Source organism: Lacerta agilis, chromosome 4, assembly GCF_009819535.1.
Source record: "Lacerta agilis isolate rLacAgi1 chromosome 4, rLacAgi1.pri, whole genome shotgun sequence".
NCBI lineage: Eukaryota > Metazoa > Chordata > Lepidosauria > Squamata > Lacertidae > Lacerta > Lacerta agilis.
In genome coordinates, this window is record NC_046315.1 from 23,994,769 (window position 1) to 24,019,017 (window position 24,249).

At 43.6% G+C, this 24,249-nt stretch overlaps 1 protein-coding gene across 3 annotated transcripts in view; it reads right to left on the reverse strand.

Annotated features, from left to right (window-relative positions):
* LNX2 (ligand of numb-protein X 2) overlaps positions 1–24,249 on the reverse strand; it is a 77,697-nt gene that overhangs the window by 38,260 nt on the left and 15,188 nt on the right. Inside the window, exon 1 of one of the 3 annotated variants that reach the window (XM_033146411.1) lies at positions 14,728–14,750. The exons of 1 other annotated variant lie outside the window; for it this stretch is intronic. The gene's annotated coding sequence lies outside the window, so the exon portion shown is untranslated. Of the gene's footprint in view, positions 1–3,904; positions 3,985–14,727; positions 14,751–24,249 lie in introns of those variants that run through there. One more of the 3 variants, XM_033146410.1, reaches the window with a different exon arrangement.

A 24,249-nucleotide genomic window follows, 5' to 3' on the forward strand; every position in this document is an offset into this window, starting at 1 on the left:
ACAGACTCTGGCAGATGGAGACCAATAGCAGGTCCAGCAGTCAAGAAGGCGGTTTCTTCACGTGCTGCAGAGGGAAGTGAGGGGCACATGCAGCTTGTCAGCCTCGGAAGGTAGCCCATCTAGAAGAAGGAAAACTGATCCTTAATCTCCGCTGCCTTGCGGGATATCTTTGGGAGAAGAAGCTGCTAAGGAGTAAACTCTACACAAATCCAGAGTGGAGTCCCTAAGATGGTGCCTTGTAGGGGGCACCATCCAGCAGGGGGCGCCAACTTGAATAAAATATTGGGGGGGGGGCAGGAAAGCTCCACCCTGCATAATGGATCACAAGACACAGAACACACACACACCAATTGAATCGCAATGCCCATCAACTTGGGGGGCCAGCAGCCCCTAGGAGTCAGCTCCTATAGCTTCTGGAAATTCCTGCAGCCAAGCTGGTGCCAAACGTATTGCTCTGCTTTCCTTTGGACTACGTCAGCGAGGCCAAGGGGGATCAGGTCTTGTCATCTGGGCATCCCAGGACTTCCCTACACTCTGCTCATGCTTGCACCCCAGGGAGATCACTTCGGTGTTGGTGTTGGAATCCAACAACATCTGGAAGGGCTTGCCCCCCGATGTCCACAAAAACACTTGAAAACATCCGCACACAGCCATCCCCATGTTGCTCAGTATTGTTATACAAAGCATTTGAAGGCAGGCTCGGCATTATGCTAAGCTTTCCTCGTTCTAACTGGGTATAAATGACTAATATATTACATTGCCACAAGAAAGATGCTGACAGCAGGAAGCTGAAACTGCTGCTAGACGGGCAGAAACAAAGGCTAAGATTAGAGGTGCCAAGTTTATGAAAGACAGAAGGGAAGTTGGGATAATTTGTGGCAGACCTTTTCCCCTTGCCTCCAGTTGAATCACATCTCACCACCTTATGGAATATTGCAGTCCGAACGCTGAGCAAAAGTGTGGTGCGCTCACAGGAAGAGCGCACCACACTTTTGATTCTAGTTTGATTCAAAAGTTTCGGGTGCAAATTTGCCCAGCATTGAAACAGCAATATTCGGTACCTTGGGAAGGGGATACAATTTTTATTTCTCAGCTTCTGCATACATAGCACTCAACACACCACCCAGCAGCCATTAGACCTCTGGTTGATGGACAAGGCCAGCATCATTGAGCATCTGTTGAAGCCCAGACCCCAATAGGGGTCCCATGTGATGCTACTCATCCTTCCTACTGCTGTTGCCTGTTCACCTGCCCTCTCAAGGCTGCGTTGGTGAGCAAGGAGAGGAGACATAACTTCTATACATCTTATCTTCCTCCTCTGGGAGAGGCACGGATTGTGCCCAGGGGGAGAAGTGAACATATTTGTTGTTTAGTCGTGTCTGACTCTTCGTTACCCTATAGACCAGAGCACGCCAGTCACTCCTATCTTCCACTCCCTCCCACAGTTTGGTCAGACTCATGTTGGTAGCTTCGAGAACACTGTCCAACCATCTCGTCCTCTGTTGTCCCCTTGTGCCCTCCATCTTTCCCAACATCAGGGTCTTTTCCAGGGAGTCTTCTCTTCTCATGAGGTGGCCAAAGTATTGGAGCCTCAGCTTCAGGATCTGTCCTTCCAGTGAGCACTCAGGGCTGATTTCTCTGAGAATGGATAGGTTTGATCTTCTTGCAGTGAACATATCAGCAGTGGCAAAAGTGGAATAGGAACGTAAGAACAGCCTGCTGGATGAGGCCAGTGGCCCATGTAGTCCAGCTTCCTGTTCTTGTGGCCAACAAGCAGCACCTGAGGGCAACAGTACTCCGTGGTTTCTAGCAACTGGTATTCAGAAGCAATACTGCCTCCAACGGTGGAGGCAGAGCACAGCTGTTATGGCTGGTAGCCCTCGACAGCCCTCTCCCCCATGAATCTGTGTATTCCTCTTTCAAAGCCATCAAGGCCGGCAGTCACCACTGCCTCCTGAGGGAGGGAGTTCCATAGTTTCTCGTTCTACTTGTGAGCTTCCCACAGGCATCTGGTTGGGCACAGAGAGAACAGGATGCTGGCCTGACCAAGCAGAGCTCTTTTTATGTTCTTCACCTCAGCCTCAGTCTCCCTGCCACCCATCCCTTCCCTGCCCCCCAGCAGCATGCACTTGTGAATACCCCTTCCCACCCCCCCAAGATTCATGTGCGCTTGAGAATGCAAAAAGGGCTCTTGCCTGTTGGTGGCAGAGAGGGAGGGGGACGCACATTCGCCAAGCACAACTTCAAACCTTACAAACGGAGAATATTATGGCACATTTAACGGAGGCCTTGGAACCTGCATTTCATATTTGTGGTGCTTGGCGTTTCCATAGTAACAAGAAGCTTCAGGCTTTAATTACAGCAACGACTTTAAAAAGAGTGCTAACTCCTTTCTCTCTCCCTCTCTCTGTTTCTCTCAAGGACACCTCTTGTATGTTGTCTTACGAAAAGCTAATATTAGGTTCTAGAATAAATTATACAGGGAGCTCTGCGTACTCTGCAGAGAAGGATGGGAATCAAAACTGCCCCCACCCCTTCCGCCCCAGTAAGCTAAATTCTGCAAGCTACGTAAGTCACCGAGTTCCAAGAAATGTGCATTTAATACTTAATTTTGTTTGTGGCCGTTGTGAGGTAGGGCAAGGATATTTGTGGGACGATGAAGCCCTACCCCCACCCCCACCTTCACAACTGGCAGTCCTACCCAGCCTCCTTGATGTCTTTGTGATATCACAGCAAGCATCAGCCCCATGTCCTTTCAAGCATACACAGCAACAAATAAGGATTTAAAGCCATTTGGGTAAAATAAAATAAAACTAAGCTGCTCAGGCTGCTGAGCGCTGATAAGGAAACGCCCCTTAACTTCCCTTGATTTAGACTTGCAAGCACTAAAAACAAAACACGACTGAGCCTTCAAGAACTTGCAAAAGGAAAAGTTGCAAAAAAGCAAGGATTGGGTCATCCTCCCCCACTCTCATCAACTGCTGTGCCCCATGCCATCCCTTCCCTGGCAATATGGCAGGGATAGCAAGATCATTTTCTTCTCTCTCCCGAGGCCTCGGACTCCCCTCTGGTGCCTAGAACCTTACAGCAGCAGCATTCCAGTCTCAAGGAGCCATGGGAAATGCTTTTTCCCAGGGCTCCCGGGGCCCCAATATGTAACTGCCCCACCATCAAGTAAGTTTGGGAGGAAGAAAAGAGGACAGCGATATCAGGAGGCAGATTTCGTTGGCATCAGCAGAAGTGATGGTCAAACGTTGGTACACAGCAAACCAAGCCCTGTCCCAGATTTGGAAGGGTTTGGGGTTGCCTTGTATTGGGGGTGAAGCATCTCAAACTGCAGGACTTTGCATTTTGAATACCCCCAAATTCACCCTCATCACCAGTGCTGAGTTCTGTGCCTGATGCAAAATCTGGCGTCTTGGGAACTTCTCAGGATCATCTTCTAATAACTGATGCACTAAAAATTCTGGCAGTTTATACAATCTGCAGAACCAGAGACTACACTTGTGCATGCACTGTATAGCCATTATTAGAAGGAAGGGAAGGGAAGGGAAGGGGGAAGGGGGAAGGAAAGGAAAGGAAAAGAAAGGAAGGAAGGAAGGAAGGAAGGAAGGAAGGAAGGAAGCAAGCTGCAAGCCTATAGCCACTTACCTGGGACCGAGTCCCACTGAATTAGATGTCTACTTGTGGGTAGACATGCATAAGATTGCACTGAAAGTTACTGAAACATAGATGCAAAGGAAATATGCACCATAATCCACAGAAAAATATGTAACAGTGAACCCAGGTGGGAGGTGAGGCTCTGTATCATTAACATAAAGACACCAAAAGAAATTCAGTAATCACAGTTCATTAATCCCAACTGCATAGTGATCAAATTATAACAAAAAGGAAAAGTACATACCCTATTTCACACACGCTCACCAATTCCATCTAAGAATTTCCTGTACGACTTAGTTACGAAGTAATTTCTACCATACAATCAAGTAACTCAAACCAGCTAGACAAGATCTCTTGACAAGAAAAGACCAAAACCTTTTTTAGCCAGAATATATAGAAGGGTAGAGTGTTATGCTTGCAGTCATGCAAATACGAAAGGGAATAATTAACCAGACCTCCCCCCTCCCCCCCTGGTCAAGTGAGTTTGGGGAGGGGGCAGGGTGAAAAATCTGTTTGCACAGGAATTACAATCTGTCCAACAACTCTTAATATATGGGATGCTCTTTCAGATTACAGTACAAAGTCTAATGCATTCTGTCAAACCCTTTCCTTTTTGACAAGTGCGTGTGCTTCCAAAGATCAGAACAGAGAAAGCTTCAAGATTTTTAAAATTATTATTGAAATGACAATAGTCCTTTTGTACTGTTAATACTGAACCTTTTAAAGCAGAAGAAAGTATTTTACCAAAGGTTGCAGTTCCATTTACTCATACATTTACACAACTGCATCTTTTATTTAAGACATTTTTCTTTTTACCTTGCCTTTCAAAAACGCTCAAGCTGGTTTACAATTCAAGCTTTTGCTTTGCAGCTAATCTGGAAAAAAACGATGGAGCAGAGAGTGTAATGCATGCCCTTTGATCTTGTGCATCATCAGAAAAGCACTTGTCTCTCAAATGAGACTGGAAAATTTCTCAATCCAAAATTCCATGTCCCTTAAAAAAAAAAAAAAAGAATTAGTCACAATAACCCAAATGAGATCATTCCACTAGCAAAACACATTAGATACCAAGTTATTCCATGGCATATATAACTTGTTGGCAGGGTCACAGCAATGGGTGATAGTTCCAACTCCACCCACCTGCCCCAATAGATCTTTCAGGACTCTCTGCCTCCTTGGTCCAGATGGAGCAAGATAGGATAGCTCCATTTCTAAAATCACCTATTGCCAGGATCCCATGTGTGTACATTAATACGTTTCAAGGATAACAAACATGAAACTGGATTCTCTTGCTGTAAATCTTGATCCTGCCAACATTCTCAACCAATGCAACATCCTGATTCTCCAATTCAAGCACAGCAAAATGGCTGTAACAATAGATCACTAGAATGCTTTTGTCATTGGTTCCACGGATGCAATTCATCTGAAAAGCGTTGCATCTGACAACCTTCAAAAACCTCATCCTAACAACAAAGGGACATGGCAGAGGGATGGTATCCGCAATATACAAAATACTACTCAAGGATCCCACAAACTCCCTAGACGCAATCATAAAACAATGGGAGGATGACATAGGATATGAAATCAACCCCACCCAATGGACAAGAATGTGGTCTAAAAAAAACCCCTTTAAATCCATATCAATGAAAAGAAAAGAAGTCACCCTAAAACTAACCTACAGGTGGTATCTAACGCCAAGAAAATTAGCGCTAATACGCCCAGGAACCTCACCAAACTGCTGGAGAGGGTGCACCTCCACAGGCACACACTTCCACATGTGGTGGGAGTGCCCCAAAATCCAACTATTCTGGACAACAACCTCTCTCACCGCCAAAGGAGCACAAGTGAACAACAGAGAACCTACACAAACAACGCTGACACCAAACCCTACATATATTTCATAAAATAGAAACATCGTCACCCCACCCCACCCATCTCCCCATCCCATCCACCTCTTTCCCCCTTTTCTTCCTAATGTCTCAACAACCAAAACTGATTTGTAAAAATGTTACATGGAAAAAATACGACAGAGACATTGCACACACCTTTGCAAATAAAGAAAATCTTTAATAAAAAATACTTTAAAAAAACAACAACGTTGCATCTGAAGTGGTCACCTATTTGCCAAGGAGGACCTGAACTTAAGATGCTGGTATTCTGGGCAGGCTAGGACTGATGGGAATTTGTTTTGCCTGCTTTTTTCAGCAAAAAGCAAAGATCAGCCAGCATAGAAAGAACAGACAGTAAACTCTGCAAACAGCTCGAGCTCCTGACTGATGGCTGTGGACTATTAGCTACTCAGAATCTGGAGTATCCTCTCCACTACGGATTGCCAGGAGTAAAAAGTGCAACCTACAGATCATGTAACTTGCAGTCCAAGATAGCATGGTCCAATGGGCAGCTAATGAGCTAGATCCACCCCGTAGAACTTTTTGATCTGGCCCCGCTAAGGTACAAGTGATGCAGGCAGAGAAAGTAGACTTCTCCCAGTTCAAAGGCCACATTCTCACATACAGTGATACCTCTAGTTACGAACTTAATTTGTTCCGGAGGTCCGTTCTTAACCTGAAACTGTTCTTAACTAGAGGTGTGCTTTTACTAATGGGGCCTCTTGCCGCTGCCGTGCCACTGGCACACAATTTCCATCCTGGGGCAAAGTTCTCAACTCAAGGTAACTCTTCCAGGTTAGCGGAGTTTGTAACCTGAAGCGTTTGTAACCTGAGGCGTTTGTAACTCAAGGTACCACTGTACAAATGAGATGCTCTACCACTGAGCTACAAACCTTTCCATCAGAGATAAGGCATCCTCCAACCATTTAGTCCTTCAGATACATGCTTAAGACTTTATTTAAAGGTAAAGGGCCCCCTGACCATTAGGTCCAGTCATGGACAACTCTGGGGTTGCGCGCTCATCTCCCTTTATTGGCTGAGGGAGCCGGCGTACAGCTTCCGGGTCATGTGGCCAGCATGACTAAGCCGCTTCTGGCAAACCAGAGCAGCACACAGAAACGCTGTTTACCTTCCCACCAGAGTGGTACCTATTTATCTACTTGCACACTGACGTGCTTTTGAACTGCTACGTTGGCAGGAGCTGGGACCGAACAACGGGAGTTCACCCCGTCGCGGGGATTCGAACCACCAACCTTCTGATCGGCAAGCCCTAGTCGCAGTGGCTTAACCCACAGTGCCATCTGTGTCCCAAGACTTTATTTACCAAAGCCTTTTCTTGCTGAAAATTTCAATATATGCTTATCTGTGGGCTTGGGGTCATCTGCTGACCATCTTCTGGTATCAAACTGTTACTTTAACTGTGTTATTTCTGGTGTCTCTTTAATACTTATTTATTTTGTTTTAAGTGCACCACTCTATGATACTTTATCAGTCTTAGTGGTTTATAAATATTTGAAAAATACAAAATAAAACCCAGCTGTGCTTACTTATGAGTAGAAATGTACAGGCTTCCACTGTTAATTGTTACAAAACAGAACAGGAAATGGGGTAGGGACATGGAACGTTAACAGTGAATTCTGGCACTCTGAAAAAATTAATTAAGACGTCTTACTGGAATAAAGACAATCTTAGGCCAAAAAAAAAGCCCCAAGCAATAGCAAAACTGAGCAATACATTTATGCTAAGGAAAAAGGAATGGAGGAGCATTTATGCTGCCGCTTGCACTGTTGGGATTGTATTGGATACACACACACACACACACACACACACACACACTGAACAAGGCCCACTGGTGCAAAAGGAATATGCGAACGAAGTCCACGTGACACTCCTGGGGAAGTGTTCTTTTAAATAGAAGCCACGTTTGGAAAGATTAACAACTCTTTATGCAGCTTGCTACACTATCAATATTAGAGAAAGGATTTTAAACACAGCCTGCAGACAGGCGTCTCAAAGGCAAATGGCCCTTAGATGATTATGTAAACTTTTGTCTATATCCAAGGGAGAAAAAGAACATACAAATTACGATAATGCTGTATTTGTTCAAGTCAATAGCCGGGCATAATACACCCCTCTATTTTAATCTTCATAATTCTATAGCCATGAAAAGCATTAGAGCCTTCTAAGAAAGCATTACTCAGATCAAACTGGGGTGCCCTTCCACGTTCCAAACCTATTTTCAAATGCATGTTATGCTTGTCTACTCTTAATAAACCATTCGCAATTTCAGATCATTTCCCTTTTATGGACCTCCTCCTTGCAATCATAACTTTTTAATATCAGGAGCATTGGAGAAAATCATGGTAATCTGCGGTAATCATGATTTTCATGAGAAGCTTGGCCCGTGTTGAAAACAAGTGACCCATGGCGGAGGAGGAAAGGCTCTCGTTTCAGTGGCTATTGCTTGTAGTAGAGATGCACCTGTATTGTAGCTCAGCACATGCCCAGCATGCAGAAGGTACTCTGTTCCCTCCAGGTATTTCCAGGTAAGGCTGAGAAAGTGTCCTTTTGGAAACCCTACATAGCCGCTGCCAAGTCAATGTAGACCAGCCCTCTTCATTCGGCTGCCTCCAGAGCAGTGTTTGAAACACTCACCAGCCCTGCTGAAGAGGCTCCTGGTGAGACCAGAGGGCCATCACTATGCCTGACAACAACCCCTAACTATTGGATTCATTTGCCCCATCTTTTTGTGCCTGCCAAACAGCCATGTCATGCTTATGACAATATTTTATTCTTTTGTTAATTGTGCTGTTTTAAATGTGCATTTTATATTTGACTTTTTTAATGTTTAAGATTTTTTTTTGTAACTTTGCTTGTGTTAAATATGTATTTTGTAATTGACCTGCTTAGTAATGTTTTATTTTGAAATCTTTAAGATAATATTTTAGTTTTCTGTTAATTATGTTACTTTGACTGTATACTCTACATTTGACTTTCTTCAGATTGTTTTATTGATGTTTTAAAATACTGTAAACCGCTTTAAAGTTTTTCTTAAAAATATAAAGCGGTATAGAAATGAAATGAAATGAAATGAAATAAATAAATAAAAAGCTAGCACCAAATGGCACCTAAAGCCTAAGCTGCAGTTGCCACAGCAGAATGTCTATTTGCCAGGGGACTAGATGAACCTCGGGGTCCCTTTCAACACTACAATTCTGTGATTCTATGATCTCAACTACATTGCTTGACTGTAAGCTTGCCCTTACAACAATTTGCTTGTCCCAGTATGCAAGAAGGAGAAACACACATGGTGGAAATGGAAATGGTACAGTTGTACCTTGGTTGTCGAACGGAATCCGTTCTGCAAGTCTGTTCGACTTCCGAAAACATTCGGGAGCTTCCTGCACACAATCGGAATCCGCAGAAGCCACATTGGACATTTGGGTTCCAAAGAACGTTCGCAAACCTAAACACTCTCTTCCAGGTTTACGGTGTTCCGGAGCCAAAACGTTCGAGTCGCAAGGCGTTCGGAATCCAAGGTACAACTGTATTAACTATGGGCTAAGGCAGAGGTTTTTAAACTATGGTCTGTGAGTTCCATTTGGGTGGCCTGTAGGACAGTCAAATGTTTAGCCTGGAGAAGAGAAGGTTAAGGGGTGATATGATAGCCATGTTCAAATATATAAAAGGATGTCATATAGAGGAGGGTGAAAGGTTGTTTTCTGCTGCTCCATAGAAGCAGACACGGAGCAATGGATTCAAACTACAAGAAAGAAGATTCCACCTAAACATTAGGAAGAACTTCTTGACAGTGAGAGCTGTTCGGCAGTGGAATTTGCTACCAAGGAGTGTGGTGGAGTCTCCTTCTTTGGAGGTCTTTAAGCAGAGGCTTGACAGCCATCTCTCAGGAATGCTTTGATGGTGTTTCCTGCTTGGCAGAGGGTTGGACTGGATGGCCCTTGTGGTCTCTTCCAACTCTATGATTCTATGACATCTGTACTCAGTCCTATGCTTACTCTCCTTGATGTGATGATGGAGGACTAAGATGCCCAGCAAGGGATCTATGATTTGCGTAGCAGTGCAGAAACACGAGATGCACATCTTTTGCTGCGCATAAGTCAGCTGGCCTGATGGAGATGTCAGTCACCAACCCAATGCCCCAAAATCTCCACATAGTTGCAATTGGAGCCAAGGCAGTAGCAAAACATGCCTGGTGCCCAGGGAATTTCAAACACTGCTCCAGAGGTTGTTGAACTAAAACTCCCATCATCCTTGTTCACCAGCCATGCTGCCTGAGGCTGATGGGAGTTGTAATCCAACACATCTAGAAGGCAGCAGGATGGAGACCATTAATCTCACCTGGTATAAGACACATTCATATACTCTTCAGCATAGCTGTTAAAAGGTACAGGAGTCCTAGTTTCCTTTGCATGTGGCCACCCTATCAGCAAAATCACTTGCAGCTCAAAGGAGCACTCTTGGAAACAAAGTACTTCCATGCTTCAGTACACAGATTGCCAAAGTCTAGGAAAGGGTGAGTCAAGCAAGGCTGTAACTGGAAAATGCCATAGTACACAGTTTACCAGAATAGGTGGCCAACTCACATTCTTGGTTTAATTTTTAATCTTGCATGACATCATGATACCAGATGCTGACACAACTTGCTTTCCGTTGATCACTTAGAACAGAAGTTGCGTTCCCCTGAAACCTGTTCCAAGACCAAAGGGGAGTTCTGAACGCCACTTTTATAACATAAAAAGAGCTTGCTGCACCATGCTGTCGGGCTATCCAAGTCTAGCACCCTGTTTTCATTGGCAATTTATCTCATTTCTTAAAAACATGAGAATCACCACAAAACAATCATAATCAGAAGTCAATCTGAAATTCATAATGGGGGGGCACCACTTGTCTACATTTGCAGTAGAATAAGTTGAGGGTGATGGTTCCTATCAATTAAGACTACAAAAGCAGAATGCCTTTTTGAATGCCCCCTAGATTTAATTCACACACACACACACACACACACACACACACACCTCCCTGAAAGTACAAAAGTAAAAGGAAGGCAACAGAATGAGTGCTGGATATCTAGGGTGCTAGATATTTACTCACATGGTAGAGCATTGAAAGTGGGCACCATCTTACCTACAAAGTGGTATCTGATTCATTCATTCATTCATTCATTTATGCATGCATATATCCCCCAACCCCTTCTTCTATCACAGAACCCAAGGCAGAGTACATGTGGTTCCCAGGGAGTTTGCCATCCCAGATCTAGCCAAGTGCTGGCCTCATATACTGTCAGACCACCCCCTGAGACCATAGCTCATTCCGCTTCCCCATTTTCTGCCAGGTATAGTCTGGCAGTGGCTGTGGCTGCAGCCAAAGGTGGGTGGAGCCAGAATTACTGGTGGGTGAGGCCACCTCTTTGTTTCTTTCTTTCTCTCTCTCTCTCTCTCTGGTACCTCTTTCTCTTTTATACTCTCTCAATTTTTCTTCTTATCCAGTGGGTTGCTGCAGCAGAGATAAATCACTCTTGCCTAGGGATAGGTAAATCTGTTAATTTTCCAGTCTTAAATTCAGTTCCCCACATTTCCACATCAGTTTGAATTTTTAAAAAACAAAATCCACATGAGAATCCATCAATGTTTTAATGTGAATTTATCCTAATATATACTTTTTTCTATGCAATTTTGCCTAACAGGAAAACTGCTTGGCAAAAATGTGTTGAATATAATGCATTTTTCTAGGTTGTTTTCACTAAAACATAAAAGCATATAGAGCACACTTTACCGTAGGATATGCATTTTTCTATGCATCATTTTGCTTTATTATTATTAAATTTTAGAACTGCATTGCAAAATTCGGAGAAGCGCAAATTTCAAAAGATGGCTGGGTTTTGCTTTGCATTTTGTTGCAGAACGTGAGAATTCAGCAAGTCCAACTTTAAATGCAAACTGAATAGATTTTCTCCCCAATTCCTACTGTGGCCAGTGATCTGCCCTGATTGTTACATTCTGTTGTTGTTATTTAGTCATTTAGATGTTTAGTTGTGTCCGACTCTTCGTGACCCCATGGACCAGAGCACGCCAGGGACTCCTGTCTTCCACTGCCTCCCGCAGTTTGGTCAGACTCATGTTGGTAGCTTGGAGACAACCATCTCATCCTCTGTCATCCCCTTCTCCTTGTGCTCTCAATCTTTCCCAACATCAGGGTCTTTTCCAGGGAGTCTTCTCTTCTCATGAGGTGGCCAAAGTATTGGAGCCTCAACTTCAGAATCTGTCCTTCCAGTGAACACTCAGGGCTGCTTTCCTTCAGAATGGATAGGTTTGATTTTCTTGCAGTCCATTGGACTCTTAAGAGTCTCCTCCAGGACCATAATTCAAAAGCATCAATTCTTCGGTGATCAGCCTTCTTTATGGTCCAGCTCTCACTTCCATACATCACTACTGGGAAAACCATAGCTTCAACTATACGAACCTTTGTCGGCAAGGTGATTTCTCTGCTTTTTAAGATGCTGTCTAGGTTTGTCATTGCTTTTCTCCCAAAAAGAAGGTGTCTTTTACATAGGAAACCCCATTTCCTTTCATATTGTCATCTCCTCAACACACCCCTGCTCTATTTCTCTCTCTCCCTCTCACGTTCCCCCCACCCACATGAAACTGCGCTAAGGGCCACATGAAACGAGGTTCGGGGCCGTAGATTGTCCACCCCTGCTTTTAAAACATTTTTTCTTTTAAAATCTGAAAGCATGTTATTTTAAGCAAAAACTTTCCAAACGGAGCAGACACTAACATCACACACATACGCAAACGAAAAGCTTTCTGCAGGGGGTGATTTAACAATAAGACTATTTAGAGAGATGTCTGCATTCATTACAGTCAAGAACTTTAATAGGTAACTGTAGAATGATTACCGAGTATGTATCCTAGGAGACTAGATAGAGCTCTCATACCTAAAAGGCACAACACTTTCCCTTGTTTCCAATACAAAATGTACAGGCTCTATAAATAATAGAGTAAGCTTGACAAATAAAGTTAATCTCTTACTTTGGGACCCATTAAATATGTATTTCTGCTTGTCTGGCGCTGCAAATTATACACATTCTGATCCCTGCTACATCTCTCTCATTTCCCCTCCCTCCTTCCAAGCTAACTACAGAGAAGTTAGGACCCTCTGTTAGGGTTGAATTTAAAAGTGAAAGAGGAGAGGGTCAATCTTAACAGCAGCATTGTGATGGCTGGGATTCTGGACTATTTAAAGTATAAGCCATGGGTAAGGAATCTCTAGCCCACAAGCCAAATTAGGGCCAGCACAGGTCTCAACGTTGCCTGCAAGGCCATTTCCACCAAGCCATGCCCCACCTGCCCCACACCTGAGTCAATGGGGAAGCTGGGGGGGGGGAAGCTTGCTGTAAGCAATCGGTGCTGACAGCGAGCCCTGCTGGTATCGGCTACACTAAGGCATTCCCCAAGGAGGCTCACCATCAGCAAGTCCTGCTTCGTATGTTTGCAGAAATGGTTTGGATTCAAACTGCCCCTGCAGTTGGCCTTCAAAGGGCCTTTGCCATAACCACTGATCATCACAGGCAGGGCCATTCACCTGTCAAAGACCAAAGTTGGCCCACAGGAGGTGGGGGAATTACGGCTCTGGCACACTGGTTAGGTCCAGTTCTGCACCCCTGAAAGAAGCCTTAACATTCAACAAAGGTTTCTGTGTTGAAACAGCAATTCTCTTCTTCTTCTTCTTCTTCTTCTGCGATCACTCGTAGCCGAGTAGGATTGTCTTCCATAAACATGGTTTTAACAATGAGTCCGTAAGTGACTATGGAGGCCAATTCTTCCACACGTCCTTCCATAGTGGGGACATTGGTTCCCGGGCGGGAGTTGATCATGGTAGCAATTCTCTTAGTGCAAGGGTAGCCAATATGGTGCCTTCCATCTTCTTTTGAATCACAGAATCATAGAATCGTAGAGCTGGAATGGACCCCAAGGGTCCTCTAGCCCAACTCCCTGCGGTGCAGGAATCTCAGCTAAAGCATCCATGACAGATGGCTATCCAACCTCTACTTAAAAACCTCCAAGGAAGGAGAGTCCACCACCTCTTGAGGGAGAGTGTTCCATTGTAAAACACAGGGGTCAACAACCTTTTTCAGTCGTGGGCCGGTCCACTGTCCCTCAGACCTTGGGGGGGCGCACTATATTTTGGATAAAAAAATTGAACGAATTCCTATGCATTTTAAATAAAAGCACACATTCTACTCATGTAAAAACATGCTGATTCCTGGACCATCCGCGGGCCGGATTTAGAAGGCGATTGGGCTGGATCCGGCCCCCGGGCCTTAGTTTGCCTAAATGTAAAGCATGACTAAGCCGCTTCTGGTGAACCAGAGCAGCGCACAGAAACGCCATTTACCTTCCCGCCAGAGCAGTACCTATTTATCTACTCGCACTTTGATGTGCTTTTGAACTGCTAGGTTGGCAGGAGCAGGGACTGAGCAACGGCAGCTCACCCCGTTCCGGGTATTCGAATCGCCAACCTTCTGATTGGCAAGCCCTAGGCTCTGTGGTTTAACCCACAGCACCACCCATGGTCAAACAGCTCTTACTGTCAGCAAGTTTCCCCTGGTGTTTAGTTGTTTCTTGTAACTTGAAGCCATTGGTTCAGCTACTAAACACCCCTGCATGCTTGCTATGGCTGAAGGCAGTTGCAGTATACAACGTCTGGAGGGCTGTTATCCCTTTCTTAAGGGTAATGGCTAGAATGGACTGCCAAACATAAAATGCAAAAGCCATATGAATACAAGCTACCTTTCAAACATAGTGCATTTTAACATAAAAGTGAACCTCATTTCAGGCTACAAGGTTCCAAAGACAGTTTGGCAGGGAGTGATCCCATGCAATCTTGCTTCTGGAGAGATTTCTCTAAATTAAAACAACCCCCCCCCCCCCAAAAAAAACCATGAATGCAGTCTCTAAAACACCATTCCCACTTCTGAGATCATGAGGAGGAACGCCCAAGTAGGATTCCTGGCAAATCCTCTGCAGGAAGGTAGGCTGATAGCCCAGAACAGCTGCCACAGAAGCTGCTAATGTCAAAGCAACCTTAATATCGATTCCCCTTTCTCTCCTGTGCTCTCGCACTTTTGTATTGCAATTTAAGCAGGAGCAAAACATACCTGAGCAACGTGTAAAGCCATAGGGCGAGAGGCATTGTTCTTCCCAGTGGAAGAGGGGATCACATGATAACACAGAAGTTCGAGAGAGGAAAGATTGCCAGTGTGCTAGTATAAGCAAAATACACCAGTGGAATAATTAAAAGAGCGCCAGCCACAGCAACCTATTGCAGGCTCTAAGCACAGCGACCTATTGCAGGCTCTGCTTTAAACACTGCAAATTGGTTCTCACGCATAATGGCACATAAATGCAAGCTCAGCCTTGACAACCACTGCTCAGTACGTGCTGTAGTGGCACCTGTCATAGTTAAAAGGATCCACAGGGCGTTAGTATTCAAACTGCTTTCCCTGGAGGGCATATTAAATAAATCAAGACTTTAAAAACATGCTCCAGGCTTGGATTAGGCATATAAATGCTTCTCCAGGTGTAGCAAGGCAATGCCATCCATCAATTCCAAATTTTAAGTACTTGTTGAGAGCATGTGCTTACTGCATATAGAAGGGGGCGATTCCAAAACCACTATATGCACCAGTGGTTTTGAAACAAACACAGACCGCTAAGCCAAAATAACCTGGTTGTCTAGAATGCAAGGATGTGCATAGAGTGGAAATAGATGGCACAATGCAATCAAGAGAACGTTAACGGGATTCAAATTTCCCTTCCATGAGCACCTCCTGGCATGTGTGTTAGAGCAGTCTTACAAACAAGTCCAGAAAAGTTAGCAGCCTGCAGGATTTATTTATTTTTTCCTTATTCTGTGTGCCTGACATTTATGTCATACATAAGTCCTGAAGAGCTGGAGAGAGAGAAACCAGTCAAATATTTTTCAATGGACAAAATCTTCATTGCATTATTGTCTGCTGAAAATTTTTACTCAATGTGGGGTGAGAAGGTGAGCAGCTATTCATCAGTTTGGCTCCATCCACACTAATCATTTGTATTGGTTTTATACTGCTTTAGTTTTTGCCAAAGCATCCTGGGGACTGCAGTTTGCTAAAGGTGTTGGGAATTATTAGGAGACTCCTGTCCCCCTCACAAAACTATAATTCCCACAGCTCCCCGAGTAGAGAAATTATTAAACCAGTTTGTGGCCTGGCTGTGCCCTCTCCCCTCCCCCCGCAAAGACTGGCGAGATGTGCCACAAGTTGGAACAAACACACACTTTTCTGTAATCACCAACAATCAACTGATCAATTGCCCCAAATCTGACATCATATGTGGCCTGGAACAGTGATGGGGAACCTGCAGGCCTCCAAATGTTGTCGGACTCCAAATCCCACCAGCCCCAGTCAGTGTGCTCAGTGGTGAGGGATTATGGGAGCTGTAGTCCAACAACATCCAGTGGGCCACAATGTCCCTTTCCTAGCCAAGGGGGAGGGGGATGTGTTTTAGGAGAGTACTGAGGGCAGGATAAAGAGACCAAATTCTTCTTGAGGACTGTAGGCACACCAACTCAGCACATTCTGCTGCCTTTATTGTAGCAGAGAAGCAAAATTCTGAACACAAAAAAGCCATATAAAATTCTTTTTTCATCCTTCATCTTCAAACCTCTCTCAGATAAACAAAAAAGGGGCTGTCAATTGATATTCCTTCCAGCCCACACCAAGCTCTCAAAGTCAATTTGGCTGAATGTAAAACAGAACAACAGCTCTATTTATAAGCTGTCCACCTCCTGCAGTAACTTCAGGATGTAAAACATTCCCCGTTATACCTGGTCCAGGGGCACACATCCAATTTGAATGGGAGGCAGCTTCAGGGTTTTGCAATTTTCGCTGAAAATTGGCAACAAGACTGAAAGTGTTTCATACAGGTCTTCAGGACACAGATACCAACAGGGGCCCTGAGACTTGTCACTGTAATAATATTCTAAGCAAGGGCATCTGCCGCTGCCATGTAAATCGGAGTCTACAGCTCTCTGACCCCCACCTGTCCTCCTCTATCAGAAATCCTGCCTGATATAAACCACTTCAGATATGACAAGCTCTGAGCCGTAGTGCCATAGGAAAGGATTTTTCTTCGAACAAAAGACTGCATTGACAGCAATTTCTAGACACAGGAGTGCATTCATTTACAGTATTTCTATCACAACGTTTGTGCCCTGCCCCACCTCAGAGATGCTCACGGCGGCATACAACTGGGTTAACCTCCCTGTCCACTCACAACAACCCTATAAGGTAGGTTGGTCAGATAGCATGGCTGTCACAAAATGAGGTCTAGTTTACCCATGAATCAGAATGAGGCCATAAAGTGGATTTAATTTGTTCAGCTGCAGGCAGGGGGTGCCATTTTTTCAACACACCCACATCTATCTATCTATCTATCTATCTATCTATCTATCTATCTATATTTAAAAAAACCTGCAAGGGAAAATGAAACAAAACCTAATATATTAGGCAGAGTGTTTCTAGCCCAAATTACTCCCCAATGTACTCATTTTTTTAGTGTAGAGAAATTTTTTTAAAGCACATGCACACACCAAAATGGCATTCTCAAGTGGGACAGTCCATTCTACCCCTTCAGGACTAAGGACATAACTTACACACAATCTCTGGAAGTTGTCACATCCATTGGGCGGGGGGATCTGACTATTTAAAAAACCAATTCACTGAATCCAGATTAAGTCAACTGAAATGGAAATTAAGGTCAAAGGGGTATGTGGGGTGTTAGAGAAGGTGTAGTACCTCTGGTGGGGAACATGTCGTTCTCCCTCTGAGGTACTTTGTCCAACTTTGCTCCCCACCCTGCACTCAGCTCTCACCTGTGGCTCCTAGAAGCTGTCAGCACGTGACAGCGGCCACACTCTGGGAAACGGCTTCAACTGGCTGGCTAAACCAGGTGAGGGTAAGCAATGGGTCTCAAACCCTCAGTGAGTTAGGAACTTCCTCTGCCTGTGAAGACAGGCACCAGAAGATTGAGCAGACAAGGCAAATAGTAGGTCCAATGGTCAAGGAGGTCATTTCTGCACATGTTGTAGAGGGAAATGAGGGGCAGATGGAACTCATCAACTTGGGAAGGTAGCCCATCTAAGAGAAGGAAAACCCTGATCATAAACCTCCACTGCCTTGTGGGGATATATTTGGGAGAAGAAAAGGCTAAGGAGTAAGCCCTACAAAAATCTGGAGTGGAAGCCTTAGATCGATGGCGTCTGGTACACCTTCTTCCAACAACTTCTGCAGCCAAGCTGGTGCCAAATGTATAGCTCTGCTTTCCTTTGGACCACATTAGTGAAGCCAACATAGGGGTCTTGGACCTCTGGACAACCTGCCCAGGCTTACTCCTGGAGGTCACTTCAGTGCTGCTAATGCAGCAGTTTGATTTCATCCCCCGAGGCGCACTCCATTGTCTCTCAAGACAGATGAGTGGCAACAAAAAGCTCAATGGGACCTATGTCAGTCATGACTAGCCTGACCAATTGATTTTAATGGAAATTAAGTCCAAGCAGTTTAGGCTGCAGTCCTAACCGCTCTTACCTGGGAGAAAGTCCACTGACTCAATTAAGACTTACTTCTAAGTAGACATGGTTAGGATTGCGCTCTTAGTCTGGATCCAGCCCAATATAATGTTCAAAAGTCACCTATAATAGTCACACAAATTTGAATGGAAATTAATGACCAATGCCAGTGTTTGTTGCAATTTCTGAATCAGTGGAAATGTGGATGAGGTCATACCAAAATAAACCAATTGAGAAAGACCTGGCAGCATAGTTCAAGAAATAACCAGCTCTTTTTGACAATTGCTGTCTGTTTCCTTGTTGACATTTGAATATCCCACAATGGCCTTTGAGACTGTAGACCGAGGTAGCCAATGTGCCACACTCCAGATGTTTTGGACTACAACTTCTATCAGCCCTAGTCATCACAGTCAATAGCTAGGGATTATGGGTGCTGTAGTCCACAACACCTGAGAGATACCACATTGACTACCCTTGATGTAGTAGGCTATCAGACAGTGAGTGAACAACAGCAGAATTAGGAAAGGCAGATATGGATTATGTAGCTGAGTCTGGTGCTGTGGAAGTTTCTCCTTAAAATGGGTTTCCAAAGTCTTCAAAATGATTCAGGGATTTCTCATTTCAGCAACCCAATGATTTGATTGCTCAAGATTTATTGACTGCACTTACCCTGTTTTATGGAGCACCATTTTTTAATGCCATTTTAATGCTTCCCACCCTTCAAGTAAGCTTCAAAAGGAAATGGGATAAAAGGTATTTTAATCAATCAATCAATCAATCATAGTTTCACACATGAAACTGCTAAAGGTACATGAACATTACTACACACTGAATAAGTGTATCAGTTTCATATTTTTTTATATAAATGCAAAGGTGGCATAAATTGTAACCTGCCCTAGGACCAGCTGGTGAAAGGTGAGTAAATAGTAATTATAATAATGCCGGTAATAACAATAGCTTCTTTTACCAATGCTGATCCAAAATTGCTTCAACCGTATTAACAATGAAGTACTGTTAAGCGTTTCACTGTTTTCTGATTAGAAACCGCCAAGGGACAATTGAAGTTCTCTTGTACTGTCAAGCAAGGTCCCTACAATTTCTAGTTGTGTAGAATTATTATAATGTCTCATCAAGAAGAAGCTTACCTAGCAACCTTAAGAACAGCAAGAATGGCCCCTTTGTTTTAAAAATTGCACTGGATTTAATAAAACCTGGATGCATCATTAGGTTAATTTAATACATTGCAAGATACGTTGATGGATGCTACCTAAATCCAATGACTATGCTTAGCTCAGAGGAATGTAGCTACTGTATTAAGGCAGAGCTTAATAGGATTTTGCTATTTATTGGTCTCCAACTTGATTCCCCTCCCCCCCCCCACCCAGAGAACTATAGACTTAAGCATTCAGAAGTACAGTGGCAAGTTGCATACTTAGATCTTTAAACCAAGGATTTTCAACATTTTTGTCAAAGAGAATTCCTAAAATCCCCAACGTAAAACACATTGGTGAGGGGGTAGAGCTGTATCTGCTACATTACAGTCACCATAATAATATAGACTAAAGGCAATCTCAGAAGTATAAATGCCTGTGAGTAGGCCCCACTCGTTTTATCTGTTTACCACAGTGCGTCACACAAGACAAGCTCCAAGTAACTACATACATTTTATTCTTAGTTCCTGTACAGTGGTACCTCCGTTTACGAACTTAATCCATTTCGGCCCAGTATACCTGAAGGAGCGTCTCCACCCCCATCGTTCAACCCGGACACTGAGGTCCAGCACCAAAGGCTTTCTGGCAGTTCCCTCACTGCGGGAAGCGAAGTTACAGGGAACCAGGGAGAGGGCCTTCTCAGTAGTGGCGCCTGCCCCGTGGAACGCCCTCCCATCAGATGTCAAGGAAATAAACAACTATATGACATTTAGAAGACATCTGAAGGCAGCCCTGTTTAGGGAAGTTGTTGTTGTTGTTGTTGTTATTAGTCCATTCTTAAACCGAAACCGTTCTTAAAGCAAGGTGCGCTTTCCCTAATGAGGCCTCCAACCACTGGTGCCCTTCCACCATTTGGATCCCATTCTTAGAGCGAGGAAAAGTTTGCAAATTGGGACACGACATCCGGTTTTGCGGAGTTCGTAAACCAAACCATTCGTAAACCGAGGTACCACTGTATTATTATTTCAGCTACATCCCACCTTTCTTCCAAGAAGCTCAACTAGCAGACTCAGTTCTCCCTCTCCCCATTTTATCTTTACAACACCTTGTGAGGTAGGTTAGGCTGAGAGGCAGGGACTGGCACAAGGTCACCAATGAACTTCATGGCTGAGTGGGGATTTGAACCCTGGCCTCCCAGGTCGTAGTCCAACACTCTAACCACTACACAACAGTTCATCTTAAATATTTTGTGCATTGTGGAAGAGAGCACACGAGCATAATGCTTGCTGCCAAGCACCACCACAACCTACACACTAGGTCCATGGCTGAACCAACATGTGTACAAACATGCATCCAAAGTAGGCCCTACATTTCTCCCTTTGAAGGGAGAAAACTCTTTGAAGAGTTTGTAAGTAAATCATTTTTAACTTACCAAACATGTGGTCTCTTTCTATGCTAAACCAAGTAGAAAGTTTGGAAGCAACTTAAAAGTGGGTATTTTAAAGGTCTAACAGCCTGTATTTTCATGCTTTACTTTGTTGCATGTTTTGTGATCTTAAATTTCTGCTGGGGCTCTCTCACCAAAGACTACTTGCCCCAAACCTGGATCTAGGCATCCAGGGAATTCTCCTTTTTCTTTTTTACTCGTATTTTTCCTTTCTAACCATATTAAAAACCAAATGAAAGTAAGCAGAGCATTATATGTGAATTGTACCTTTGTACAGTAGGCTGGTTTCTTCACATTCACACATCCCTCTCTGTCCTCCATCCAGGCATGCAAGAAGCATTATACTGTTGTAACACTCCCCCCCCCCCCAAAAAAAGGGCCATATGGTGAAGGGTGGGTGGTAACAAGGGGGCAATATTGCTTGCCTTTTTACAGATCTGTTTTAAGGATCCCGGAGCCTGGAAGCAGCTTGCAAGTTTGAAAGAGGGATTGCTGTTCATAATGTGTACATTCCTTCCACTTTTAACAACAGAATATGCAGGGTTGTTTAATGGTTTAGGAAACCTGCAAAACTTGTTTAATCACGGGTAGCTGTGGGGGCAAACAAAGTGTGTGTACACAGCATGTGAAGCGACACATCTCTCTCAAAAGCTATTGCATGCCTGCAGTTGAGAGATCATGCGAGTGGAACCCTTGCGATGGGCTATATATAAAAGGCTGTTATGAAATCCGAAACACAACAAATTTGGCATTGTAATCCTCCTGCGATACCATATTGCTGCTCTACTGACTCCAGCTATTTTCCCCTCATTATTTCCTCACTTAAGCAAGCAGTCTGAGGAGTGTTGCCATCAACGGCAAAATCACACAGTCTCTCTCACCTCCAGCATGTTTAGCTGCACAGCAGTCGATACGTAACTACCCCATAACATGGTCTATTGTTGTTTAACATCCAGTTTTATTCTTCAATTACTCTGCTGGCTTGACTCTTAATTAATTACATTTTCTGGTACATTTGATTCTGGATATTATGATATCCTGGCTCATGCCATTAGAGAGGAAACATAAAGTGACGGCAATACCAGGGGATACAGGAGGACAAAATACCATTGTCAGCCTGGAAAATTAAGGTTATCACTGCTTGCTTTGTTTCCTCTAGTGGCCCTTTCCCCCATTGGTCCTACAATGTAAATAGCATTTTTTAAATAAATAAATAAATGGAGGCACCTTTCCTGATGCAAAGTCTGATAGTCTCCTAGCGCATAAGGATATTGGTGGTTGTTGGCCTTGAAAATAGGTAATCACACTAGTCTTCAGTGCCTAGTGACTCCCAAATATGTTTGGATATGTTAAATTTTGATATTTTGCAATCTTTGAATCTCATGCAGCAATTCTAGGCTCACTAAACTGAGCTCAGTAAAAAAAAAAAAAAAAAAGGTAAAGGACCCCTGACAGTTAAGTCCAGTCGCGAACAACTCTGGGGTTGCAGCACTCATCTCGCTTTACTGGCCAAGGGAGCTGATGTTTGTCCGCAGTTTTTCCGGGTCATGTGGCCAGCATGACTAAGCCGCTTCTGGCAAACCAGAGCAGCGCACGGAAACGCTGTTTACCTTCCCACCAGAGTGGTACCTATTTATCTACTTGCACTTTGACGTGCTTTCAAACTGCTAGGTTGGCAGGAGCTGGGACTGAGCAACGGGAGCTCACCCAGTTGCGGGGATTCAAACCGCCGACCTTCCGAATGGCAAGCCCTAGGCTCAGTGGTTTAGACCACAGTGCTACCCGCGTCCCACTAACACGGGCTCAAGTCCCACTGAAATAAGCATGTGAAATGAACACATGGATAGCTAGTTAAGTCAACCAATGAGCTGCCTCTTGAATGTGGACTACTGATTCGGGCTCAAAAGGGTTGCTGGCAGTTGTGAAATAGCTTATTAAAGAGGTGGGATTATAGGAAATCTATGGTAGGGAGATTTTGTATCTTTATTTTCAGATCTTATGATTTATGTGGAAATTGTTTCACTTTGGTTGTGTACTTTTTATTTGTTTTATTGATTGTTTATGACTTTTGTTACCTATGTAATTATGTAAATCTTGTCATGTTGCAAGCCGCCTTGAGCGGTGTACAAATAAAACAATGATGTGGAGGCTCGCATTAAGTTACTAAATAACTATTCTCTGTATGGAATTACACAAATAGCTTTTGTTCAAAGTGGACCCAGTCAATCTTTAGAGGAAACAAGGGTTTTTTTCATTATGTTACAGAACAGATTTTTAGAGAGTGAATTCTGTACAATATTTTTTAAAAGTGATAATTACCATGGTGATATACTAGTATGCACATTTTAGGGTATTACGCATAACTTGAAAAAAGAACATGGCACTGTACCAAGGAGAGTAGTGGGTTGAGAGAGAAAGATTCAGATTTTGTCAGAAGTCTCCATAAACAGACAAATATTTCTGAAAGCTTCTAAGCTACAAGATTCCACATTCCCTGTAATCGGCTTACTCCGAGCTGTTCTTAGAACATTTTTCTAGTATATTACCCAGATCTCTTTGATACTGAGCATGATCTAAAGTCCTGCGCACACAGATTTCTATAAAGAAACATTTCTGTACCACCTTCACACCCCCCCCCCCGGAAAAAATTGGTCACAAAGCAGTTTCACAGAAAATAAACCTAATATTAAAAACAAAATACGTAACAAACAAAAACAATGAAGCAATTCTCACTAATTACATAAAGGAAGTTCCATTTTTAAAAACCATAAAGATGACTTAACCTCATCAGCCACTAAAAGGTGGGCTTTTTTCCTGGCACCTGAAAAGGTATGAAGTTCAGGTGAGATGCACCGCAGTGAGGAAGTCATTCCACAGGTACAGAGTCACCACTAAAAAGGCTCTTCCACAGGCACTTGTACTATGAAACCCATTTAATGCAAGAACCACTTGGAGGGCCTCCTGCACTGATCTTAATATACAGGCAGGCTGCTAAGGGGAGAAGATGCTTTCCCAGGTTGCTCAGTGCTTTAAATGTCTATATGCCACTGGTTCATTAAACAATTTATGGCCTTTTAAACTGTATTGTTAATGTTTGTTACTATGTTACATATTTTTGTGTTTTCATACTTTAAACTGCACCATGATCTTCAGATGAACAGTGGTATTGAAATTATACCACTAGTAGTAGTAGTAGTAGTAGTAGTAGTAGTAGTAGTAATTTCTAGCCATGAACAGAGTACCTATAAACTCCTCCGTTAAAAACTACAGAAACAGGCTACTTTTTTTGGAATGTTTCCCACCCCTTGCCTAGACTTTTTGAAATGCACACAAACAGTATATGGCAAATCACTCATCCTGGTGTAGTTGCACCAACTCCACATGGTTTCTGAACTGCCTCCTTTTGCTTCTAAAACTGGAAATCTATTGCATGTATTTGAAAACTCATCATCAGCGAGACCAATTCAGCAACCGC